Source organism: Pseudorca crassidens, chromosome 1 (genome assembly GCF_039906515.1).
Source record: "Pseudorca crassidens isolate mPseCra1 chromosome 1, mPseCra1.hap1, whole genome shotgun sequence".
In the NCBI taxonomy this organism is placed as follows: domain Eukaryota; kingdom Metazoa; phylum Chordata; class Mammalia; order Artiodactyla; family Delphinidae; genus Pseudorca; species Pseudorca crassidens.
Window position 1 is genome coordinate 109291173 of NC_090296.1, and position 22488 is coordinate 109313660.

Below are 22488 nucleotides of genomic sequence, written 5' to 3' on the forward strand. Positions count from 1 at the left end.
TCATCTTTGAATCCTACGCATTTGAGCCTGGACAGCTGCAGGCAGGGAGGCTGGCAGAGTGAAAGGGCTCAGACGCTTTCAGGCAGTGAGTTTATTTGGCCTTAAAACGTGCCCTGTTGTACAACTGTTTTCAGTAGACCGAACCCCATGATGAAGAACATGTGAAAATTAATGCACGATTGCAGTTAAGGGAAGCGTACTCTGTCGTGAGTTTTACATCTGTTCTTTTGCTTCTGAAGTCTTAAAGTGGACAACTGGAAAGACGGAAAGATCAGAGGATGAAGGGCCTTCCAGAAGGTCCTTGAAACCTTTCAATAAGGACAACAGAAGAAACAAACAAGTCCCATTTTGGCTACTTATTTTTGGGTTACACAAAAGTTAAAACCACCTTTTTTTTTTTTTTTTAAATGGGAAAGGCAGTCATATGACATGCAGTCACTCTATATCACAGAACTCAAGTTTTATTAATATAGACTCATCCACAGCTGTCATCTGCCCTGCAGCTATGAGAAGTAAAGTTTCCCACCCATACCCCACCTCCTGCACCCACATGTGGCCCTAAAACATTTTTAATGAATGGTACTTGATAAGTGAGTGTGTGGGAAAATGTTCATCCCTGCTAGTAATAAAAATTGCAAATTAAAGCAACTTTGAAAAGGTAGCATTTTAGTCTTACTAAATAATACCCTAACTCTGGTCAGGCTGCAATGAAGCTGATAGACTCAAATGCTATAGGCACTGAGTTAAATCAGCATAATTCTTCTCGAAAGAACTAAGGCAATGTATAACAAGAATCATCAAGATATGCTTCCTCTGGCCCAGTAATCCTTCTCCTCGGAATGTATACTAAAGAAATAATCTGACAGAAGCAAAAAGCTACACAAACTGTAATGCTGTCTCTAATGATCAAATCTAATCACACACATACACACAAAATTCCAGAAGGAGCCTAATGTTCGGTAACTGAGGATGGTTTAACAAATTATGGGATACTGATGATGGAATATTATGCAACATTAAACTCCAAAAGGCACGAGGAGAAAATTTAAGATTTAATATCACAAGGGTGATAGGATTTACCTGAATGTTTTTCTTCGTCATTTTTTAATATATAAAAGAAATGAAGAGCATTATAGAGAATGTAGTAGGAGGCCCCTAGGACAATTATCTTCTGGTACAAAGGGGCTTTTATTAAGGATCTCCTGAACGAAAATAATGAAATACAGAGGTTCACCACCATAAGGCTGGATGCTGGGGGAAGGCTTAACACATTGTATCCTTTACTCTCTAGTCTAAGTCAGGTCTTTGGCCTTGGAGTCTCACCTTTGCAGAGGACCTCTTCCACTTATTCCAAATAAGATGACTTTGAAAGGTGCTAAAATGGGGCCCACTCTCCTCACACCAGCCATATTAGCTCACATCCATTCAAGTCCTGGAAGCACCCTTGGAGGGAGCCTGAGAAAACTCTCAATGCCAGGGTTTCAGAACCTCCAGATGGACAAAGCTGTTTCTTATCCATCCTGAAATTAAGGAAACTCAGGTCTATGCGACTGATCACAGACAGGCAAAGAAGCAAATCTCTGTGTATGATAATAAACCAGTCCCACAGTTGGCTTAACTCAATGATTTCTGGTCAAAGCAAGTGCAGCCATGCCTTTGCTATACATTAGCAGCTTCTCATGCCTGCCAGTAAACGGTGTGGGCAGGTCTGTGCTTTAGTTTTCATTGGCCTGTGTCCAATTGGGGAAAATAAGTTTTCATGGAGCTAAATACAAAGTAAAAAATTATTTCTTACTCTAAGATAAATGCCCTTTCCAGTTTTTTGGTGTTAAAACTCCAGCCTTTTGAGAACAGATGGTGACTATTGATGGGTAGTTTTTTGTGTGTTTGTCCTATTTCTTTGCAGTAAAATACAGGAATTTTATATTGGCTCCCAAATGTGAGTGAAATCAAACTATTCCATTACATACATTGACCTTGGATCCCCATTCAATAGGGATATGGAGATTCTGGACATTCTCATGGGGCCACACCAAACATTTTGGTAAAAAGTTCTGGTCCTACTGTTGACTCTTCAAAATGTGCTGTATGACTGTTAACAGAGTTTTGCTTCCATCACTGCATGTGTCTGTCTGTCCTTCCAGGTTGTGAAGAAACCTCTGCCTTGTGTTTCTGGTGACTAACACAGCTTCAGGTATACTGCTGTTAAACTATACTCTGTAGCTGGACAGACAACGTGGGTGAAATCTGAAGACCATCTGTGGAATCGAGAAGAAAACTTTCAACGTGAGTTCAGCAGACCCGATTAGAACCCTGGTTCTGCCACTTAACGGCTGTGGGATTGAGTAGCTATTGGTCCTCTCCAGCTCCAACTGTGTAGAAACACTGCCACACCTTCCACCGGCATCCCAGCCGTCACTGTGTACAGGTCATGAAAAAGTCCTGCCCAGGGGTTAATTTCATTTCACTCTCACCATCTTATACCCTGACTGGATGCTTCTCACATTTCCATGTCATCCCTACCTCAGCCCTGGCCAAAGGGGACCCCAAAGCAAAAGGCGGGTCCTCCTACCCACCAGGGGAGGTGGAGGGTCACAGGCAACCGTCAGCGAGCTCCAGTGAAAGACAAAATCAAATACAAGTAGCATCCGCTCACACTGACTCATGATTATTGTGTTTGACAAGATAACCTGCACTCGCTTGCACATTCATTACAGAGCTTCTGAAATGATTCTTCTTTGTTCCCTTGAACATAGGAATTTTTAATGAACAGTTTCAGTGTCTGGTTTCACGCACTTGAAACTTAAACATCGGTCAGCACCTTTCTAACAGGCTTGATCCATACCCTCAGAGGGTCTACTGGAGACTCCAGCTGGGGGGCTTGTGTGGGCTTGAAACTCGTGTGCTTTCTTCCTGAAGTCACTCATGCAAACAAGGAAGAAGAACTTTTAGCCTCCCCTTTCCAGTGATAAATATTTTAAATAAATGGAGAAGGGATCTGAATTTTAACTGTGGATAAGTTAGGCATGAAGGGACAAAGAGAGTGTTGTAACTGCCATGTATTATCTTGAACAAATTCACTGGCAAATTATGTCACATGTAGCCCAAAGAAAAGGTAGATGTTGGGCCCGCTGTGCCACGGAAGCTGACCCCTCAACCACCTCACCAGCTGCATCTCATGCTGCTCTCTCCCGCATTCCTGGCCTCTAGCCTCAGTAGACTTCACCCTGCTCCTCAAACACACGTGCTTCACCTCGCCACAGGGCCTTGGCACATGACACTTCTTTTGCCTGGTTCAGTCCTATTCGTGTTTCCGATCATCCTTTCCTCAGGGAAGCATTCCTCCCCTTCACAATGGGGAGGTGAGGAATCAAAACCCCTGTTATGCATTCTTCCAGGGTGTATCCTCTGTAGTACTCCTTGCTGTTGTTACTTTACATTTATTTGGTTACAATTTGATGAACTCCTTTCCCCCCAGGAGACTGACTGTAAGCTCTGCAGAACAGAGGCTGCCAGTCTTTGCTCTCGTCTTATCTGCATGGCAGGTGCCAGTAACTATTTAAGTAATAAATGAATGGAATAAATGCATCCCTGACAACCTCACCAAAATCCTCTTTTAATGACCTGCCTTCGCACAGCACCCTGTGGAACAACGTAACAGTCCTGGTTCCAGGCCTATGGGGGTTTCAGCAGCTGGAGAGATTTTCACACATAAAACAAGATCACTGTGGTTGAGGGTTGGGCAGAATGTGGCATCAGTGAATCCAGGTGTCTTCCACATGGTACCTTTCTGCTTGGATCTTTTTGCCCTTCTATTCCCCAAGTGTCAAATGATGACAAGATCAGTATGCCCTTTGTTGAATGGCCAGAGAATAAACAGAAACAGACAGAGAAAATGGTCAGACAACAGAAACACAAATGCTTTGAAAAGGTAAATGTCGATTTTACTTTTTACTTACAAGTCACCACCTCCTTGGCTGCCACTCTAAAGAGTCTTGAGCCTTACCAGAAAAATATGATGGAAGCAACCCTCTTGGGTGAGATGTAGCTTATGCAGCAGGAGGGTGTTGGGCCTAGTGTGGGGGCACAGTTCAGCGGCAGATGAACAGACAGAGGGGAGGACCCTGTAGGGAGCTGGGTGAGCTTGCCCTCCTGCCACCAGGGCCACCCGGGGAGGATGGTGGTTGGATGACCACCCTGTAGCAGGAATACTGAGCAGCCTCAGGGTGGCAGAGGACCAGAGGACATGGGCAAGGTGGCACATTCTTCTCAACAGCAAATTACCCATCTGCCCTGCGCTCCTTTGCTTCTCTAATGGTTCTTGGGCCCTATTTCACCTGGGTTTGGCAAACAAACAGGAAGCCTCCCCCCTACCTTATGCTCACCAGACTGGATCCAGCCCTCACTCGGGGGCAGCTCCCTATTGGAGGCTCAGGTGTGATAACTATTTAGCAATCTTAGGGGCAGAGGTATGCAAAGTCCCGCGTGACCACAGAGCGAGAACCATGGCCTTTTTCAGCATAAAGTGACTCGGGAGCCACTGAGTGGGGTGTGAGTGGAACTTCATCAGTGTTTTCTGAACATATCAAGACTTCCAGGCAACAGCTCTTCAAAGGCAAATGTCATCCCATTTTACAAAGGAGGAGCAGAGAGGTAAATCGGCGGGTCTACTGTGAGTCGCTGAATGCTGTGAAGGTAGGTGTAGGTTCATCCCATGAGACCTAATAGGACACATGAGAGAAGTGCTGGATCACCACACGGGACTATCAGAACGGAAGGTGCTGTTACTGCAACATTTGGGAGCACAGGGACCCTGGCCCAGCTGAGAGACAGATGTGGCCATCACATCTTAACTTTAAACATTGAGCTAGTCCCTTTCTCATTTGGAAAGGTTACACCCTCTTCACATGATAACATGGAATCAGGACGGATCCACTAAATGTGGCATTTCTGCACAACAATGCACCCCAACTGTGGCCAAGGCTGAGGAGGGATGGACGGATGGCCACAGCCAGTTGTCCTTTCTGGGTGTCCCCTTGCAAGGCATGGTGTGGGGAGAGCTATATTAGTGGCTAAAAATCTGTTCATCTAACAGAAGTATTGCTTATCTAACCAAGGGATATGTACAATTGTTTTGATTAATCCTGCCGCCCGTATGGAGCACTTACAAAGGCCAGCCGGTGCTAAGCACTCAGAATGAAAAGCTGAATATGGCACCATGACTGCTCCCAAGGAGCTATATCCTAATTGGTTAGAAGGGCACAGAAACCACAATCTACAGCTGCCCCCTTGCGCGCCTATTGCTGTTATATGCAAGGTGCTGTGGGAACTCAGAGGAAGGAGAAACTCTGCCAGGAGAGCCTAGGAAACCTCCCCGAAACAACGTATTGACGGAAGACTAGAAATTTACCAGGCATCGGAAAGACCAACCATTTAGTCATTCATTGGTTGACATTCAATGTGCTGGGCACCCCGCCAGGTGCTAAGGATACAGTGGTGACAAAATAGCCCTGTCCCTACCCTCACGGAGCTCATGGTCTAGTGGGGGTGGGGAAACACACAAACGGTTAACCATAAATTTGGAAAGTCCTCTGAAGGGAAAGTACAAGGTATCTCAAGAGAGTCTACCTGGGTAGCTGATCTTGTCTGGGAGACGGGAGAAATTCTGGAGAGGACGTGACATTGAGCTGAGGTGGGACGGATGCTCAGGGGTGTAGGAGGCCGAGGGGCTGGAAGTGCAGGCAGTAAGAGAGATGCAGCAGAGGGAGCCTCCTGTGCATTCATTCATTCCCTTAACGTTTATGAAGTATTTATGTGTATCGGCGCAGTGCTCAGTACCGTGGTCACCACAATGAGCAAGACACCTCTGACTTCAATGAGGCTAGTGGGGGAGGAGATAATCATAACAGGATGTGCTACATGCTTGGCTGGGCCGGGGAAACACTTTCCCACCCGAGGGCACAGCATGTGCAAAGGCCAGGAGAGCAGAGCTCAAGACACCTTAGACTGAGGTTGGGGGTTCCTCGCTCCCCTGGGTGACTGCTGTGTGGGGCGCTGCCTGGCCCTTCATCTTGCTCTTCCTTGTTTAAGGACGAAACTCCTTTCTCCAATGGCAGTGCTGTTGCACGGAGAAGATGCCACCTCAGTAAGTGCTGATGCATGAATTTTGCAGTGAGTTGGAAGTGGCCTGCCTGGCTTGGCCTATGCCTCCCTCCCTTCCTCCCCAGGCGGGATCCACACAGAGTCATCAGCACCGTGGGGCTGACCGCTCAAAGAGGGGCACCCTCTCTGCCTCGCTGCACCCAGTCTGCCCCAGCCCAGGCACCCCGGCCATAGCCGCAGCCCATCCAAACCTCCTGTCTGAGGGTCGAGGCCCTTTTCCAGGAGAAATTCCCCATCCTGCTTAATAACATTTTCCCTCTGCCTGTCTAATTAACTCCGTTACTGTATCTGCAGTCAGATAAAATGCTCATTTCACACCACATTAATTTTTATCAGCTGAACATTAAGCAACACAAAGCTATCTATGCTTGGTTTAATTTACATACTGACAGACCTACAAAGCATTACCCACAGTGGCTGTGAAGCAAATAAGCAGAACTGGCATCAAACAAGGCTCTTCAAAATGAAATATTGATTTGCAAGGCTGACAATAAAGAAGGGTTGGAGGGAAGTGGGAAAAGAAGTGAGGGGTAAAAGGGCTATTTTTCCTTGAAGAACAGTTATTGATGGAGTCAACCAAGAGGTCTCCTAAAGGTCAAGTAGAGGGGTCAGCTGGGCTCCAGGATCTGGAGGATCGGGTGTGCTCTGGGGATACAGCCCCACAGCCCATACAGCTCCCTGGAAATGGGGAATCTGTTCACCATCGTACTACCGCAGGCTCCCCCAACCTAAAGGCAATGCCTTTAAATAGCAAAATGCTTTAATATCTCCCTCTCTCCTTCCCTCTCTCTCTCTCCCTTCCTCTCTCTCTCTCTCTCTCTCTCTTTCTCTCTCACACCCCCCCCCCCATGATATATCTTACTTCTGTAACTCTGCTCAAGCTATTTCTCTAAAAGAGTGTTCTTTCCCCTACTTCATGTTCAAGCTCAGGCAACACCTCCTCCAGAAAGTCTTCCCTGATCATCCTCCTTCCTCACAAGTATATTCCCAGAATGCCTAGAAGACAGTCCACATTGCACTTACCACAGTGTATTTTAATAATCCACATGTACGTCTCTTTCTCCCACTGGTTGTAAGCTCTTTGCAGGAACAGATCTAGGTTTGGGGTGGTGGCTGAAGCTTATTCAAGCTGGGGGACTTTCTTTAAGAAAAAACAATAAAGACTATCTAACTTTTGCAAATACTACCGAAGAAGTATAACCTTGAGAACACATGATGAAGATCCCTCCCATGGCCTTGGAAGAGACCTGTGCAAATGAGGGGTTCAGAAGATTAAGCTTTATTAGCTTTCGGGTAAGTCTCCTTCTTGAGCAATGTTCCTTGCTCATAACAAGCATCTGATAAATGTAGGTAGCATGAACTGAATGACTAAAAGAAAAGGAACTACTTTTGATCGAATGGTCTAAGATAGGCTCAGTGAAAGAACTGGGGCAAGGACAGTCTCCTCTAACATCACAGCAGCCCAGAGGATACAGCTGATAGGGGTTGGAGCCAGAATTGATTTCCAAGAATCCTATTTCTCCATCTGAGAACCTGTGACCAAAGAAAATGAAGAGATTTCCCCAAGTGAAGACATGTGGTTCATACAGCTCAGTCTTCAGACTTGCGATTGCTCTGAGCATTCAACCTTTCACCCAGATCAGCGGTCCTTCCACTTTTGTGAGCACCTAAATCACCTGGATCACTGGCTACATAGCAGATTCCCTGGTGTGAATCTGAGAGTCAGAGATTCTAATTTCTTCTAACTTGAGTGGGGCCTGAGAACCTGCATTTCAAACATGCATGCCCACCCATGATCTTTTTCCATCCACCCCCCAGTTTAAATGAGATATAACTGACACATAACATTGTGGAAGTTTAAGGTATACAACGTGATAATCTGATACACATACCTATTGCTACATTAAAAAAAAAAATTTATTTATTTATTTGTTTTATTTTTGGCTGTGCTGGGTTTTCGTTGCTGCACTCAGGCTTTCTCTAGTTGCGGCGAGCGGGAGCTGCTCTTTGTTGCGGTGTGCGGGCTTCTCATTGCAGTGGCTTCTCTTGTTGCGGAGCACAGGTTCTAGGCATGTGGGCTTCAGTAGTTGTAGCACATGGGCTCAGTAGTTGTGGCTCACAGGCTCTAGAGCGCAGGCTCAGTAGTTGTGGCGCACGGGCTTAGCTGCTCTGCGGTGTGTGGGATCTTCCCGGACGAGGGCTCGAACCCGTGTCCCCTGCATTGGCAGGTGAATTCTTAACCACTGCACCACCAGGGAAGCCCCTAGCTACTTTTTACTAAAATAAAGTTAGTTATTGTATCCTTCACCTCACATAATTACCATTTTGTTGCTGTCGTCACGGTGAGGACATTAAAGCCCTACTCTCATAGCAACTTTCAAGTATGCAATACAGTATTGTTAACTACAGTCACATACCATACCAAAATCCCACGATCCTGCTCCAGATTTTCTAAGACCATGCTTTGAGAACCTTGACTAAATACAGATGTTGATGTTGAAAGGGAGCGGGTTGGGGGAACCGGGTGGAAGATGGTTGGGAGGGCTGGCGGAGAACTAGACTTCCCTCAGGAAGCTGGAATTGGACTTGAACACGATGTGGCATCATGGCCTGAGGAAGACCCAGGACTGACAGAGGGTGTGAAAAACATGCATCTAGAACCTGGAGAGTAGAGAAGGCTGTAGATTTACTAGGAAATACCTACATAAATCCCAGTTCTAGACCAATCCTTGTCTTCCTCTGAGTTTCAACCTGCAGACACTTTGCACCAAGTTCCCATGAGGGAGAGGAGCAGAATACCTTCCCGAACCACGGGGGCCAACACAGCTTGAGTTTTCAGCTTTGCAACACTAAGAATTTCAATAGATAGTCCTGGGTGTGCAACACACAACATTCCTGCCATGGTTGTACATGGCTCCCCCCAAAGAAACTTCTGGGGTGGCTTCAGTTTCACGATCATACGTGCCAGGGCTTGTAGGTATTAGTTGGTTCTAGGATTGCACAGGTATTTTGCTTCCAACACCAGCATGACACAGTCTCTCTTCTCAGAGATATCTAACCCACAGAGGCCCCAGATCCTTCCTTTGGACCAAAAGGTTTCAAAAAGTCAGGATTGGCATTTGTTCAGTGGGATGAGAATTCAATAGGAGCTTTTAAAGAAAAGTCGGCCTCATTTAGACTCAAATGTGCCTAACATGGACAGTGGACTGGGTCTCAGTCCTGGCTCAGCCATTATTCAGCTGTACGAACTTGGACAAGGCACTTAACCTCCTTGAGTCTGTTTCCTCATTTGTAGTATGGACTTAGTGAGTTCTGCATCACAGAGCTGTGATATTGAGCCAATGTGCTTTGAAAAATCTAAATGTAAGTATAAGGAATATTGGCTTTTGGTAATGGTCTACTAACCCTCCCACAGACAACAAAACATCGACACAAAATAATTTTTAAAAATGATTTAAAGACAATGGAGTATAACCAAAAGCAAACAGAAACTGGAAGAGAGCCTTCACCCTGAAAGATACAGCCTCCACTTGGTAAAATTTGTGAATTTGAGGATTTTTGCCTGAAAACACACCCTAGTTAGTTTTTGGATCTGTAGAGCTTGAGCTGTCAGAGATAAGATCAGGGTTTGAGAGGAACTAGAAAGGTAGGGGACCAATTCTGGAAGGGTGGGAACTGCAGAAGGACAAGTCACAACACCAGTGTGTAAAATCTGCCCAAATTCTTCACTGACTTCTAAACTATACACGCATGAAGGAGAACGTGGGGGGCTCAATACAAAAGCAGCAGCTGGAAGATTAAAGAATAGAAAAGGCACTTTAGCTGTTGCTGACCACAGGGAAGACAAAGCTGAAGTTGGCCAAGTTAACTGGCTGCTTTAAAAACAAACAAAACTCTCTTCAGAGGAACATAACAGAATCTAGAGTCTCTGCAACATTTGTATTACATATTATTTAATCAAGGCCACTAGACATGCAAAGAAAGAGTAAACTTTAACCCATATTCAAGAAAAGGAGTCAATAGAAACCAACCCCAAGAATACTCAGATAATGCATTTAGCAGGTAAGGACCTTAGAGCGGGTATGTTCAAGGAACTGAAAAAATATATGTACATAATGCATGAACACATGTGGAACCTCAGTGACAAATAGAAACTACAAAAGTGAATCAAGACAGAAATCCTACAGTGGAAAAGAAAAATGACTACAATGAAAAAATAATTACTGTGTGAGCTTAACAGCAGACTGGAGATGGCAGGAGAGAGTCAGTGGACTTGAACATGGATCAATAGAAAGTATGCAATCTGAAGAACAGAGAGGAAAAAATTGGAGAAAAGTGAACAGAGTTTCAGAGACCAACAAACAGTTTAACATACATGAAATTGAAGCCCTGGAAGGACAGGAGAGAGAGAATGGGTAGAAAATATATTGGAAAGAATGGCTGAAAACTTCCCAAATGTGGTGAAAGATATCAACTTATAGATTCAAAAAGCTCAACACATCCCAAGCAGGATAAACACAAAGAACCCCATACCTTGTCACACCATAGTTAATTTTTTGAAATTCAAAGATAAAGTGAAAAATCTTGAAAGCAGCCAGAAAAAAAGAGACATTATATTCAAAAGAAACAATACGAATGACAGCCAGCTTCTCTCAATAAACAACAAGGTCCAAATGATGATGGAATGACATCTTTAAAATACAGAAAGAAAAATTCAGAATTCTATATTCAGGAATAAAGGCAAAATAAAGTCATTTCAAGATAACCTGAAACTCAGAGATTCACCACCAGAAGACCAACACTGAAAGAAAGGTTAAAGAAGTTCCTCTGTTTGACAGGAAATGACACCAGTTGATAACTAGATCTACAAGAAGGAATGAGGATCACTGAAAAAAAAAATTAATGTACCCAGTTATTAATTTTTTCAGGGTTAAGCAAATTTATCCCATATAATCATAGCTTACCCTATGCTAAATGACACATGGCCTCTAAACAGAACCCATAAATCCTATAAATTCTGTTTTTTCCTGTCCCCCAACAAACCCCTTCCCCCCTAAAAAAGAGTAAAGAAAACTTGGTTTTATTATCTAGCTCTGTGATCTTAGGCAAAAAGTGAATGTATCTGTGCATTTATTTCTCTGTTTATAAAATAAAAAGATGGACTAAATAATCTCAAAAGTTCCTTTTGGCTTGAACATACATGGATTCTATACTAAATTGGGGCAGTAATATTAATAATATTCTCCATTTAAGTTTTACTATTATTATTTATATTTCCATTATTACAGTTAAGGTAACTGTGTCTTATTCTTTTTTTTTAAGTCGTTATTGAATTTTGTTACAATACTGTTTCTGTTTCATGTTTTTGGTTTTTTGGCCACGAGGCATGTGGGATCTTAGCTCCCTGACCAGGGATCGAACCCATAGCCCCTGCACTGGAAGGCAAAGTCTTAACCACTGGACCACTAGGGAAGTCCCAACTGAGTCTTATTCTTTATAATCAGATGAACTCATAAAATTTACCCAAGAACTAATGAACCTCAGAAGCTCCTTAGACACACCAAACCCTTCTGTGCCTCGCAGTTCAAAAATAACCCAAAACATGCTCCCGTTGTTCAAGTAATCAAACGAGGTAAGTCACAGTACATATGCTTTGCAAACTGTAAAGCCTGGAACAGATAAAGGTAAGATAGTTTGATGATCCCAGTTGTCAGATTCCCTTTCTCATTTGTGATATATCGATGCTGGATGCCAGTTTCTTAGTCATCTTGAACACTGAGGAACTACATTAAACCACGTCGGCATGTGCTTAGCCAAGCGCGAAAGTTCACTGCACAAGTCCAGCCTGTGTGTGAAGCAGAGAGTAGTAAGGCCCCAAGGACTAGGAACAGTTAATTAAATATTCAGTGTGTCCATGTTTCACTGGGGGGAGAATCTGTGGAAATTCAGAGAGCTTCCTGGTGATTTGCCACAGAGATGGTCTGAAGCCAGGCTAGACTCCAAGGCTTACTGGCCACCACATTCTGGGGGGTTGCCTCTGCGGTGACCTTCCATAGTTACAATGCTCTGTGACATTTGAGCGAGGGGGCCATTCCCTCCTGCCTCAGTGCCTCTGACACTCTGCTGGATTCAGCAAGCCCTGGAAGGTTCTCGACTGAGTGTACTCTAGAACGGGCTCTTTGAGGACCCGGGTCCCAGCTGCCCCTCTGAGGTGGCAGAGGAAAGGTAGAATAATTCCATCCCTTTATCCGCAGTAGCTTTGTAATTCTGCTGAGCACAGTGTGTTCAGTAGTTTCTTTTCTCCCTCAGAAAACAGTCACTGAGAATAACACACTGTTTGGAAACAGGTCTACTTAAAATGTCACGTTAATATAATTATTTATAAATACTGGCATAAATGAAATAAAGGTCTGACTAAAACAGAAAATTTTGAAGCCTAACACCATTGCTTTAATGAACAGAGCAGAGAAATGCTGAATAATTTTCTGCTTATTTCGCAGCATTCTTGATAAGCCCTTTTTCCCTCCTACACACGCATCCCAGGTTAAATTTTCCTTTTTAAATTTGTTCCAACTTCCCAACTTGTAGCCTATAATGAGGTATACACATCATTTGTGTTTTTGAATGGCTCTTCGACAGATTTGAACGTTGCCCCCACAAGACCATTATACCTGCTTTTATGCTGTCCTTTGGGGGAAAGACAATGAGAAAGCCTTAGGGGAAAATTCTGGGTACATAACCAGTGAGCCAAAGCCTGCTTTCCGATATCCAAATCTCCAGTGACGTCAGAGGCAACTGAGTCACTGTCGTTGTTGTGAGCTGCCTGTGGGCTTCTAACAGTAAAATCCAATATATTTTCAAAATGACAACCAGAACCTTCTAAGCCATGGGCCACTGGTTGTCGAATAACAGTGTTTCACTTCTGACAGTGCAGAGTCGTCAATGCATTAGACCTTGAGCAAAAAACAACGGACTTCCTTTCCTGTTTTCTGTTTAGACGGGTGTTTTGGCCCATCTGCCCGTACCCTTGAATTCACTGCTCAATGCAGATTAGGCCTGGAGTTCTGCCTTTCCACTTCCAGACCTTCAACCAAGCACAGGTGGGAAATGCGAGGTGGTGGGACTGATCTCGGATGCATTTGTCTAAAACCAAATCCTGGACCTTAGTTTCTAAAATGTGATACCACCTTCTATCACTTGCCAACCACATAAAACTCTCAAGAAAACAGTGCTAGAGCATCAGAATTTATAAGCTATGACCATTTTGGCATGGGTATTCTTGGGTGACAGCAGTTATCCACAATCCCCACCCCCTTGGTGTCTTCCAGCTCAGGAATCAGGACAAAGAATCCTTATCTCTAGAGAACTAACCTGGATGATGAGGCTAGTAGTGGGGACAGGTATAGAGAGAATTCAACATGGTGCCTCCAAGCCAGCGCTCAACGTGGGCTATTCATCCTGTGCAGGCTGGTAGCAATTGTCACTTTACTGCTATACGCACCACAAAACAACAGTAGTGGCAGCAATAAAACCTCAGTCCCTAGATGCGCTGCTTGTGATACATAATTTGCTTCCACATTGTTCTTCCTATGACATGTCTCAGAAAAGGTGGCCAGACCTCAGGAGACTATTTTCTGGGGGTTAAAAGCTTGATAATGGTTTAGACTGGAAGCTCCTGGAGGGAAGGCGGCTCAGTACTTGACCTCATTTCTGCGGGGCACAGCATGACACCATGGGGGTGCATGGGCATCTAATCCTATGGTGTAATGATGAGTAGCAGCCACTGAACTCTTAAGTTTACAACTTTAAACAGTTTCCTCCTTTCCCTCCCTCCACGATGAGCCAACCAGAAACAACAAGTTTACTTGCCAACCTCACACTCTCAGAGGAGACCTTCTTTATGACACCCCCTAAGTATGCCAATTCCTCTAACCTAGACCCCCATCCTTCCTTTTCCTCCAGCCCCACTCAAGGTAAAGGTACCCTGTAGGCTGGACCACCATGGAACATTATTTACAGCAACTTATTACAGTGGAAATAGCTCTGGGCAATTACCTAAATGGCCCTGTGCCTTGGTTTCTTCAGCTTTAAAATGGGAATAGTACTACCTGATGTCTGGCCTACATCCCAGGATTACTGTGAGTATCAAAATGTTTAAAACCTATGTAAATATTGTCAGCATCACTGCAATATTTTTCTAACCTCTGCATCCTCCAAACAGGAAGTGTGAAATGAATCTGCGGTTCACGACAGAGTGGAAAGAAGCCTGGAGGAGGAGTGAGCCAGGGTCTGGCTGTGGTTCTGTTGCCATCTCATTCTGTGTGCTGGAACATGGCTGTCCTGCTCTCTGTATCACGGAGAGCGTGATAGCCTAGCTCTGGTGGGATGCACAGACTATTTAAGCTGGAAGGGACTCCACGAGATGGCACAAGGACGTGAAGCTAGGCAGCTCTTGGCAGTTCTGATGCGCACTGCAATCCTAGAGGTGACCCTACAGACTTTCCTAAATGCAGGAGCTGGATTCTAAACTTAGAGACATGATATGGACTCAGTGGGCTGGGCTATGGCAGTGATTTGGCCTGGACAAGCTTTCTACCACTGGAAAAAATTAAACTGTTTTGAGAAATAAATCCCTCCAAAAGAAAGCCAGATACCATTTCATACCCACTAGGATGGCAATTAAACAGAAAAAAGAGAAAATAAAGAGTGTTGGCAAAAATGGAAACCCTCACGCATTGCTGGTGGGAATGTAAAATGGTGCAGCCACTTTGGAAAACAGTTCGGCAGTTCTTCAAAAGGTTAAAAATAGAATTATCATATAACCCAGCGGGTCTAATCCTAGGTATATATCCCGAAGAACTGAAAGCAGGTGTTCAAACAAACAGCTGTCTATAAATCTTCGTAGCAGCCCAATTCGCACTTGGCAAAAGGTGGAAACGACCTTAACTGTCTATCAACTAATGAATGAATAAACTAAGTTTGGTATATCCACACAATAGAATATTATTCAGCCACAAAAAAAGGAATGAAGGACCAATACAAGCTACCACATGGATGGACCTTGAAAATATTATGCTAAGTGAAAGAGGCCGGACACAAAAGGCGACATAACAGATGATTCTATTTCCATGAAGACCCCAAACAGGTAAATATATAGACATTGAAAACAGACTAGGAGCTGCCAAGGGCTGGGAACTGGGAATGACTTTTTAATGGGAAGGGGGTTCCTTCTGGGGTGATGAAAACATTATGGACGAGAGAGCGGTGATGGCTGCACAATTTGTGACTGTGCTACATGCCACTGAATTGTGCAGTTTAAAATGGCTAACATGGCCTGGATGGAAGGGGAGTCTGGGGGAGAATGGCTACATGTATATTCATGGCTGAGTCACTTTGCTGTGCACCTGACACTATCACAACATTGTTAATCAGCTATACTCCAATGTAAAATAAAAAGTTAAAAAAAAGAATTAATTAGTAATATATGTTATAATAAAAGTCTATATCCCTAATACATAAATAACTCTTAAGATATGAGGAAAAATTATAAAAACCAATGAAATGTTAATTGAAATCCTAGCAGGAATTTTAAAAAAATGGAATGGCTGACATGGTAAATCTTGTATGTAATGTACCAAAATAAATTAAGAAGAAGAAAGAAAGAAAGCAAGCTAGGCAAAGGTGGGGATGAGGTAGGAGGAAGGGAAGGTTCTAGAGCCCCAGTAGAGGGAGAACCTTCAAAAACCAGCTCTGCTGCACCATGTGTGCTCTTCCAAGGGCCTGTGTTGTTGACTTAATTGAGAAATTCTTTCTAATAAGTCCCAAGGAGCTACAGGTCTTTTCCTTACAAACAGGAAACGATCATATCTCCTGGCAGCTCATTACACATTCTTTCAGTACCATGAGTTGTTTTAAAACCGTGAAATTAGTTCTGGCAGAGTTTACAGAAAAACACCCATGAGATGAGACTCAATGAGTTACGTAAGACTCCTTGCACTCTTCGTACGAGATGTTAACTCCTTACTGGCAGAGGCAAGGACATGGGTGTCACTTATAAAATAGCAGCACGCTTTGGCTTCCGCCAAGACCAGTACGTGGTTGAGGGGCAGAGGCAGTCATCTGGCTGTACATGTGGATGGGCCCATTAAGCCATCGCCAGGTCTAGCCACGTCCGCCTTCTCTACGTGAGACCGTAGAGGCACCCAGACGGGTGAAGGGACTCACCCACGGAAATCAGTTCTACTAAAAGTTCCAGTCTTTTTCCAGGAGCTAGGTTGACACTTGGGTGCTGTATACTGAAGCTTTTGAAGTCAGCCAGGTATCAAAAATATTAATACAGTCATCACTGTTCTAGAACTGTGTCACAGACCAGTCCTGGCTCAACGAGGAGGATGACTACTTTGATCAACGGGGCTTGAATTCTGGCATGAAGGAGACACAGATTACAGAAGTTTTTAACTGGCGACAGTCACTAAACCAATGATTGCATCTGGAAAACAACAACCTTTATTTGATGCATGAGCCCCAAACAAGTTGCTAAGCTCCCAAGTTCTGTTTCTTCCTTCTCTTCCTCCTGTACACACAGACAAACACACACACACACACACACACACACACACTTCACCTATAGCATACCTCCAAAAGATACATCTAAATATATATGGAATATTTTACCAATAAGATGTAATACTTCATAATTTCATTTATTTAGAAAATAACAAGGAAACAGAAAACAAGTTAAAAAAAAAAAAAAAGCCTACTCAAGGTATGTCTCAAAGATCAAGTACTTAAATCTGGAGAAGTCCTTAGGACACTACTCAGAAGGCACAGACTCTTACTTTATAGAGAGAAACAACAAGCTTGGTTATCTAGTTCCTAAAACCAAACTCTGGCTCCTGAGCAGGGGGAGAAGAAGCCCCACAGGCCAGACGCCCTGACTGCAGCAGTATGTGATTCCTGACCACCAAAAGAGGAAGATCTAGAAGGACTTAGAGCAAGCAGAAGTAATCAGAAATCGAACAGCCCGGAGCCAGCAAATCTTACCCACCCTAGCAGGCCGCACGGCAGAGCGCAGGCTTACGAATCACACAGGCGCAAGTTTGAAGGCCAGACTTTGCCACTTATTTGCTGCAGAATCTTGGGTAAGTTACTTGCCCTCTCTGACGGCCAGTTTCCTTCTCTTAACGAACAATATATCCCCATTTTAGAGTGGGGACAGGCATATCGACCTATCATGGTTATTGTGAAAATGAGATAATTTGTATAATGAGTTAACAAAGTCATCTGGTTATTGCTCAATAAAGACTTTTTTTTTTTTTTTTTGAAGACCAGAGGACATCAGGGTATCGTGGTGTGGTCTGGTTATTCATGTTCGAGGTGAGAATCCTGAGTCATCAGGGAGGAGGCTAACATGTAGTCTGCATGTTGTCAGGGAGAGGGCAGGGACCTTCCCTCCAACAAGCTCTTTACCCCCGTCCTCCCCCAGGACCCTGGTACCTCAGGCCTTCACCCCTTTATATCTATCTCTGAAGCCCTGCTCAGACTCTCTCCCTCTCTCTTTAAAACCTACTTTCAGCTAATTATTTTTCTAGAAATTATCTGATTAAACTAGTTTATCCTAAGGTGTCAGTGGTTGATGCTAGCAAAGCAGAGGTTTCGTGGGTATCAGTAAGTAAGGGGCACTGCCATCAACCAAAGGAATACATCTCCACTGGTGACATTTCAGCAAAGGTGAGTCTTCTCAGTCACACCTGTAACCAGTTTCTCCTGGATGGCTGATACATTATCATAAGGAGGCTGGGGCAGTGATAAGGCCCAAGCCCTGGATGCCGAAGGTACCTGTGTGCCTTGTCAGAGTGACAACAAGATGGGTATCCGTTCAAAACATTACAGCTCCCCTTCTGACTGATTCACAGTTACTTTATTTCTAATCCACAGTGGTCCAAAAATATTGTGGAGAGGGGTGCTGAGTCACTAGGGGAAACAAGGTCTTACGCTAAGAAGATCCCACTACCAAAATACTAAGTTTATCATGATGCTTTCATGTTAAAATGCACCGAGAAGTAACACACTTTTCTTTGTTCTTTTCTCATTTTCCTCTGCCATCTGATGTTCTGTTAAACACCCATGTGCTGGAGACTGCCATCGCAGAGAGGCAGATAAGGATGGAGGGGCACAGGAAGAGACAGATGGCTGAAGCACTTTAGAATTTATCAAGACGTGTATAAGGAATATCTCAGTCTTTTTTTGTCTCTATCTCTGGCTTTCTCTTTAAAACAATAACAGAAATATTGCTAGGATCAAGTGGAAAATACTGTCCATATCTCATCTCCCCAGTGATGGGGGTTGTGATTTCTTATGGGGATAGGAATCATGTCTGTTTTGTGCACTAGTCTATCTCGAACACCTAGCCCAGGGCCTGTACCAGTTCTGCCTAAGTCCTGTCAACCTTCCATGCAGGGATATTTACACTGGCTGCCTGAAACTGATTATAATGGGAGTGCTTACACCATAGAAATTGACAGACATTGAAAATCAGTACTTTTTTTTTTTTCTTTCTGGAGAGCCAATTATTAAACATTTATCAGCAACCTATTGACAATAGGTCTTCCATAAATATCTGTTAAATAAAAAAAGGAAGAATGACATGTTGTCCCATTTAATTCAGCCATTTCTAGCACCTCTCTTGGCCCTAGTCACAGCATACCCTCTGTAAGTTCTCAACAACAGGATGACAAACCTTAGGATTTAGTTATGAAGCAGAGAAAGAAGTGCCAGGAAGACTAACTTAAAACAAAATTTCTCTTTGGTAACAGTGTCTCTGACTCAGCTCTGGCGGAAAGTATCAACCTTATAAACCCACAAGGAAGAGGTGAAGATTTCACATCGTTTCTCATTTCTTTTGATGTTAAAAAGAGAATCGTTTTAAGTGCTGGGACAGGGCTGTGAGAGGAAGGATGCCCGGCTCAGAGAGAGCCGTCATGTACCTCCTCTTTGTGATCTCAGGGAGCAAGTGACTTTCTCTGAGTGCAGGTTTCCTTGCTATCAACTAGTAAACAATACTTTCTCTGCCTAACTTACAGGGTTATTCCCTGATGAGCTCCTATTCACCCTCCAGAACCCAGTTCTCATGCCTCTGCTCCTTCTGCTGCTTCAGAGGAAGAGGGCTTGCTCTTTGGTGTATGGCTGCTTCACAACACTCCTGTCTCGATTCCAGCATTAACTATGCCGGGCTGCATATAGTTGCTTATAGATTTAGTCCCCACAACTTCTGTCACTCTGTGACCTCCTCAAGGGCAGGGGGCCACACTGCCAGTACTTTCCACGGTGCCTGGCACACAGTAGTTGATCACTGCATGCTTACTGAAGTAAACCACTGAAAAACTAGACGTGAAGGGGCTTTAAAACTGTGCACATGGGCTTCCCTGGTGGCGCAGTGGTTGAGAGTCCACCTGCCGATGCAGGGGACGCGGGTTCGTGCCCCGGTCCGGGAAGATCCCACATGCCGCGGAGCAGCTGGGCCCATGAGCCATGGCTGCTGAACCTGCGCGTCCGGAGCCTGTGCTCCGCAACGGGAGAGGCCACAACAGTGAGAGGCCCGCATACCGCAAACAAAACAAAACAAAACAAAAAAACAAACAAAAATAACTGTGCACATAACATATAAAATGTAAAGCATTACTATCAAGGACAGAGCACACAAAAGCGTGGCACATTACTGCCAACCCTAGGAACAGCCCTTGTCTGCCCAGACCCTGTGAAAACATTTAATCCCATAGCAGCCAGATAAAATTCATGAACACCTGGAGGACTTGGGCGGCAAGCAGCAATTACGAACTACAGAAGCATTCTTCTCAATAGTGGCCTCTTCCTCCTCCCAATGTGTTCCAACAGCTTTATTCCAGGATTCCAAACCCTCCCTGCCCACAGGGCTCAGAGGTAAGAATATTATATAAGGAATGAATGCCGCCTTCATTTGTTTTTAATAAAAGAAACAGCCCATTTAAAGGAACACAGACTTTAGTGGCTCAGATATTTCAGAATGTGGATATGACCCAGAGGCTCAGGAATACAGAACGGCTGTCTTGAGAATGACCGTTTTTTCCTATTTAAAACATTCTGGAAAATTGCTCTGTGTCCCTGTGCCAAAATGAAAAAATGAAAAACATAAGGGCTATTTGGAATGTCTCTTCATTTTACAGATGACTTTAATGCATAATGTTATAAAGACGTGAAGCTCTCTGGCCTCAAATGCCCCGATGCAGCTGCCCAAAGCCCGGGAGAGGCACTAGCCACAGTGTGGAATTTGTGAGCAGACCCTTGCAAACCAGACTCACTATCTCAGATGAGTTGCATCGTTGTTCGTGGGCTTTCTGGTTTCTAGGCGTTTCCTCATAAAATACAAGATTGCTGGTGTGGGTTAATTCCTTAACTGTCTTAACAGAAGAAAATGATCATGATGGTGGCGGTGTATCACAGTGTGAAAAGCTGTTTTCACGTACATTTCTCCCCTTTTATTAGACACAGCAACTATGTTCACTAGGTAGGGGATGAATCACTGATGTTACGGATGTGGAAAAGGAAGGCTGAGAGAGGTGCCTTGGCTGGCTCCAGGTGTAATTCTTGGGCAACGGATGATCTTATGACAGACCCCAGAGCTCTCTTATGACGGCTGGTAGTAGTGGGGTGGGGTCGGGGAGATGGATAAGAAAAGGCACCGCTGTAAGTAGAGAGGATTTGACAGAATGCAAGGGCTGGAGTCAGGCCGACCTGAATCTACACCAGCACCTCCCAAGGACAGGCCTCCTGATCATCGGCCAACTCGTATCCCTCTGGCCACAGTTTCCCCACCTAAAAATATGAATAAGAGTTCCCAACTCAAAGGTTGTTGTGAGGACCATGTAGGGGGGGCAGAGGTGGGAAGAAAAAATAGATGGTAGGGATTAAAAAAATCGATCATTATTTCTAGCTTTACCGAGGACTCTTGGCCCTGGAAAGGGGCTAATTTCATTTGTTCTTTGTGACGCTGCCCAGTGGGAATCCTAAATGTTTCATAAGGCTCATCTCTCTTTTGCCCCTTTAGGGGCTGAGCTAGAGACAAATAGCTCAAGTGTCTGGCTTCCATGTTCAGAAGGAAAAACCATGCCTGTCTAGGCATACTCTGTGTGTGTGTATGTGTGCGTGTATGCATGCGTGCGTGTGTGTGGGGGGGGGTGGGTGTGTGCTGGGCGGGGAGCGGTAAGCCTGGCAGCCTCCCTCTTCCACTCCTCTTAACTTTCGAAATGATAGTCACTTGTAGTTGACAAACCATCTTTGTCTTTTTCAGATATTTCTGTGTCTACAGAGATGAAAATCTTTGCCCAGATTCAATAAGGCAGGAAATCAATTAAGGTTTTCATTTTCTGCTCAGCCTCAGAAGACAAGGCGATGAGAGAAGGCCTAAGTAAAGAAAATGTGCACTGATTCCTGGAGGTTTCATTCTGGGTTCTATGTTCTAGAAAAAAATAAAATAAAACAAGAACAAAGAGCCTTACATGCTCTATTTAAAACATAAATGCTTTTTTTTTTTTTTTTTGCTGTTTAAAAAAATGTACAAAGCCACTGCACTCGATTTTGATTAATACGGACAACTCTGACAGAGGAAAGACACCTCAATTTTTAAACGACAGCCCTCAACCTCACAGCTTGGTTTTTAAATGGGCTACATTTAAATACTTCCCTCTCTGTTTATTTCCAAACCTGGGCCATAAATCACCCTTATGAACACAATGGCCTGTGCCTGTAGCAATTTATCATTTGGATAATGTCACCTGTTCAGGTGTGCATTAATTTATGCCTCAAATTAGAACTCCGGTTGGCTGAAATCTCCCCTCTCATCTGCACCTGAGCAGCAGCCCCTCAGGACCAACTGTGCTCTGCTCAGGGGAGAGAGGAAGCTCGGTACCTCTTTATTCTCAGATGGGGAGTAAGAAGCCAGCTGAAAGAAAGCTGGGCCCTAACGGTCCTCTCTAGTTGACTTGTTTGGCCTCCTCACGTTCTTCGTCCAAGGAAGGTACCTATTCTGAAACGTTCAAGAATTCCACCCCGAAGAGCAGATGACATGTGTGTCAGCTTTTAAATTTTTGCTCTAAGAAAAGACAAGGAACTGGAAAGGAGTGAGATGGAGGGATGTGGAGCCCATAAGGCGGAACCTCAGACTGGAAAGGATGCCAGAGTAGATGTTGGGATTTGAGGGTCCTAGTTTTGCTGCTACTCGTACGTCATGTTGATCAGCTCACGTCATCTTTCGGGGCTTCAGCATCCCTATAGCAGGAAAATAAAAGACGT